The sequence below is a fragment of the Crocodylus porosus genome, unplaced genomic scaffold (assembly GCF_001723895.1).
Source record: "Crocodylus porosus isolate Cpor-Errol unplaced genomic scaffold, CroPor_comp1, whole genome shotgun sequence".
In the NCBI taxonomy this organism is placed as follows: Eukaryota; Metazoa; Chordata; order Crocodylia; family Crocodylidae; genus Crocodylus; species Crocodylus porosus.
Genome location: NW_017728915.1, coordinates 2,829,592 through 2,834,916, shown reverse-complemented (window position 1 = coordinate 2,834,916; position 5,325 = coordinate 2,829,592).

Sequence of the window (5,325 nt, the reverse complement as noted above, 5' to 3'; positions counted from 1 at the left end):
GGGCACCTTGTGCCGGCAACACCCCTACCTTGGAGTTGTTCAAGAAAAGATTGGACCACCACCTAGCTGAGGTTATTTGACCCCAGAGCTCTTTCCTGCCTAGAGCAGGGGGTCAGACTTGGTGATCTACAAGGTCACTTCTGACCCTAGAAATCTATGAAAAAGCACTCTCTGGACGTTCTCCTTTGCCTCTTTGGATTAAACCAGCAAGGCTGAGAGGGGGACACTGGTGTGCAGACAGCTCAGTGTCTCCATAATCACTGCCCAAGCTTTTGCACCCTGGAGGGGTCACTCCAGTTTTACTTTATTTTCAAGTGAGGATTACCTTCAGCAAGCTGATGTTCCACTCGGCATAATTCTATTGCCTCGCAAGATAGATGCCTGCTAAAAACAGACACTGCATTTGAGTTGCTTCTGATTGACCAGTCTCAAAAGCTGGGAGTGGCATAGCCCTCTATACTTGCAGTTTGGTAACTAAAATTCGCTAAATCATGCTGGGAAAAAATATTCTCAGGTTTGTCCTGTGGAAGAACTCAAACTTCACGTTGTGGTTGAATCAGAACTGACAGAGCCAGCTTTTCTTTATTGAGGGCTACACTGTGATCACAGGGAGAATGCCACACAGCAGGGGGATCACTCACTTGTCTGTTCAAAGGAATCCTCCCCCTCCCTCAGTTTCTAAGCATTTTTATACTTAAGACAGATAAAGAGAAAAAACTATGACCCTGAAGAAACTAAAACAAGCTTTCCTAATTGGACATCTGTGCACAGAGTAATAATGCGGGGGGGCGGGGTTTATCTCAAAACATATAACTGAAATAAGCAGTATCAGCACTTCTGATCTCTGTCTGTTTTTCTAGTCAGAGAGGCCAGAAGCCTGACTAAATTCACTCTTACTGTCCCTTGGATGAGCCAGGATTGGTCTGGGGAAAAGTTATCTCAGATACTTCACAGGTACTTAAAGTGGAATAATGGGCTTGTAATTCTGTAGGATCTGAGGATCTCTAAAAGGTTTTGTCCTTGAAGAAACCTGATTTCTATGGGGAAAAACAGGTGTCATGTTTATCCAAGGAGAAATCTTTTTATCCTACAGGTGTACAAGCCTATTGTCCAACTTCTAAGTACTTGTAGTGTATCTGAGATAACATTTTTTTGCCTGAGCAGTCATGGCTAATCCAAGTTAATTGTCATCAGCTGCAAGCCTGGGATAATCAGAACCAGGATAAATTAGTTTTTACCTGGAATCATCAAAAATTTGGGAGTCTTCTGCCAAATTCAGGATGGTTGGTTGCATTAAGCTGAGACTGTCAAAAGCATTGTAACGAGAGAAATACCCTCCTTCTCCAGCCTCCTGTCCCTCTGGTCTTTGCAAGGTCTTTTGTTTATGAGTAAGTCCTGCTTACACATTTTAAGGCCACTATCACATATTTATGGCTTGATAGCTCTGTGGATAACTATATGCTCAGGATACAACCACAGGAGAAAAACAGCAACCTTTGCTGAAGAACATATAAATGGCTACAGAGGATGAACAAGTTTTGATTTTTGCCTGCAAGGGAACTCCAGTCAGGCAGGGTTAGAGGCCCTGAAATCCCATTCCCAATTAAACTGCAGTAGCTCGGAAGGAGGTATAAGCTCTCCAGGCCATGGCAAGTTATAGCAGGAAACAAAAGGCAAGAGGCTCATTTACAGCAAGTCCAGATTGTGTGACTGGAACTTGGGCGATTCTTGATGTTCACAACAGGCTGTGACTGTTCTGCAACCAGCTTCCTGTGATATCCCATCTGATTAACTCACAGCACAGTGCCAGTATCTCTGGCTTTTCAGGATCAAATGCTTTGATACTAGCTTCTGTTTTCCCCTGGGAAGTTATTTGCAGAGGAATTAATGACACTTGGGCCCCCAAATCAGGCCTTAATTGTTGATTGCAGTCTTAGCTGCCCTGCAATTCTGGTGGCATTTTTGTGTTTAAGATCATTTGTACCCACACAACTACAGGTGTAAAACTGAAACATCACAGCAACAACATCACAGAGACCAGATGGAAAATGCCATCCCCCTAAAATGTTTTAATTGGTTTGTGACAGCAGAAAGCATCTCCCAGGAATGCTTCATTAATGGCCTCTGCATGGGGGAGAACCTCTTGCCATCCCTGGAGGCTCAGCGATAGCTCCTTCATAGCTTGTGGACCCTTCCTATCCACTCACCCCTCACTGGTATCTGAGGACCTTTGCTAACTTCAAAGAGCTACAGTTACCCACGTGGCCTAGCTGGTGACTTCTGACAGGCTTCTTCTAGCTGCGACTTCTGACTGGCTGAGCAGCCTTGGGAAACACCTTGCTGGGGCGGACAAGATTGTCACTAGCCAGGTGGGGGGGCAGGGAGGGGTCAATGCTGAGGAGAAGGGCTGGGGGGAGCGGTCACTGGTAGTATGAGGTGTCCAATATTATCTAATAAAATTGAAAAAAATATGTAACTACGACCTCTGCAATAATAATAAACACACTAGCAGCTCTGTCCTCTATCTGCGTTGATCCTGATCAACATCATGGGCTTGTACCACCCATTTGAGCTGCACAAGGGCTGAGAGAAAAACCATAATATAAAGAGAAAGGTTATTGTGGCAGCATGGAGCTCTGTCCAGTTCTGTTGGCCTTAGCAAGAGGGAGGCACGGGGTAGAAACCGCTTTGCTTCATAAGCTTCTGAGCCTTAACCCTTGAATGCCAGACGCTGCGATAGATGAGGGCAAATCCCCAAGGGCAGCTTGTAAACAGCACCTGCTGCTGTTCCTGCTGCTACTTTAAATCTGTCATCAGATGCCATGAGGAAATCCTGGATCAGCCTGAGCTGAGTAAAGCTGTGCAGTTGTCTGATGCCAGCCTCCTTCCGTGCCCAGCTGCTCTGGGGTTACAGCATCCTCTCCCCAGTACCATCAGTTGCCTAGGAATAGCTGCTGAGGAGGAAATTTTCCCAGAGCAAGGGTAAGATCAAAGAACAGGAGAAAAGATGAGCATGTGGGATGTAGCATTGGTGCAAGGTGCTGGTTAGCAAAGATGGAGACCAGTCTAATATTATAAAAGCCTTTGGCTGTTTCAGTCAGCCGATCAGTGCAAATAAAGCGTCATGGTCAGACAGACAATCAGAGCACTCCAAGAGCGTTTGGACAGGAGGCAGTGCGCTGCTGTGATGACGGGGACACAGGGGATGCCCCCCCTTCTCCCCTCCCCCCGTTCCCTGCAGGTGGCGGCAACAGAGTGCGGGGGGAGGGGGGAGAAGCGGGCCATTTCCCCCCTCCCCCAACTGGACAAGAAGTGGGAGCAGAGCCAGATGTGGGGGGATGCAGAGCCCCCCAGGCCACAACAAAACCCAGCAGGGAGTGGGAGGGAGAGGAGCAGGAGTGGGAGTGAGGGGCACAGTGGTGGCACCCCGCCTCTGCCACCATGCCTCAGCAACAGCCCCGAAGGGGGGAGTGGGGGGGAATGGGCCCAGCCTGAAAGTGGTGGGGCAAGGGTGTGGGAAGTTCGCCCTCTCCCCTGACCAGATGAGAAGTGGGGACAGGGACGGATGCAGGACTCCATCCTCACCCACCATGACAGAGGGGAGTGTGCCACTGCCACCCCGCCACCAGGCCCCAACAAAAGCTAGCAGGGAGGAGAAGGGAGGGAGGGGATCGGGAGGTGGGCACGGTGACTGCAATGGTGACTATGCCCCGCCAACACCTGGGAGGGAGGGGAGCAGGGAGGGAAGGCAGGTGGATGCGGACCAGGCAGACCAGAGCACAGGGCTGAGGGGGAGCGGCTCCGGACCCGAAGTGGGGGAGGGGGGAATAGGCCCAGACCAGAAGCAGCAGGGTGGGGAACAGGCCCGGACTGGCGGGGAGGGGGAAGCAGAGCCAGACCCAAAGTGCAGGGGAGGAGCAGGGGCCAGATATGGGCCTCTGTTCTCATCCCCCACCCTCCAATCATTCTTATGGATGTCAGGGATTCATAGATGTTAGGGTCAGAAGGGACCTCAGTAGATGATCGAATCCAACCCCCTGCCCTGGGCAGGGAAGAGCGCTGGGGTCAGATGACACCAGCTAGGTGCTTGTCCAGTCTCCTCTTGAAGACCCCCAGGGTAGGGGAGAGCACCACCTCCCTTGGGAGCCCAGTCCAGATTCTGGCAACCGTCACCGTGAAGTTCTTTCTGATGTCCAACCTAAATCTGCTGTCTGTCAATTTGTGGCCATTGTTGCTAGTTACTCCAGGGGGTGCCCTGGTAAATAGAGCATCTCCTATTTCCTGCTGCCCATCCCAGATGAATTTATAGGCAGCCCCAAGATCACCACTCAGCCTTCTCTTGTGAAGGCTGAAGAGATCTGGATCCCTCAGTTTCTCCTTGCAGGGCCTTGCCTGCAGGCCTCTGACCATACAAGTGGCCTCCTCTGAACCCTCTCAAGATTCTCCCCATCCCTCTTGAAGTGCAGCGCCCAAAACTAGACGCAGTACTCCAACTGCAACCTGATCAGTGCTGCATAGAGGGGAAGCATCACCTCCCTGGACTTGTCCGTGATGCATCTGCTAATGCATGATAAAGCGTGGTTAGCCTTGTTGATCGCTTTGTCACACTGACGACTCATGTCAGCTATGACTCCAAGATCCCTTTCCATTGCTTTGCTGCTGAGAAGGTCATCCCCCAGCCTGTAAGTGTGTTGGCGGTTCTTTTTGCCCTGGTGCAGCACTTTGCACTTGTCTTTGTTGAACCACATCCTATTTTGTTCTGCCCATTTTCCCAACCTGTCCAGATCTACCTGAATCTGTTCCCTATGCTCTAGTGTGTTAAATTTACCCCATAATTCGGTATCATCTGCGAACTTGGACAGGGTGCTCTCCACGCTCTCGTCCAAGTCACTGATGACGACATTGAATAGCGCAGGTCCAAGGACCGAGCCTTGCCCACATCTTTCCAGGTCGATATTGACTCATCCACCTCTCTGAGTGCGACCCCTAAGCCAATTTGCCACCCACCTGACTGTGTAATCATCTATGTCGCAGCCTGTCAGTTTATTTATGACAGGGGTGTCCAACCTTTTTGAATGTGGGGCCGGATCACAAACTTTTATCACCCAGGGGGCCAGTGAGCCATATTCAAAGACCTCACCAGAAGTGGTGTCACATCAGGAAGTGATATCATGTGACCTTTGACACCAATGAAGTTGCAGGAAGTGACAATGAAATGGGTCTGGAAATGTGCCTAGGGAAGTTGTGGTTTTCAGAAAGTATGTGTGTTTGGTATGGCTTAGGAACAGGACATCATTTTTCTGTGCAGGAGGTTGGACTAGATTA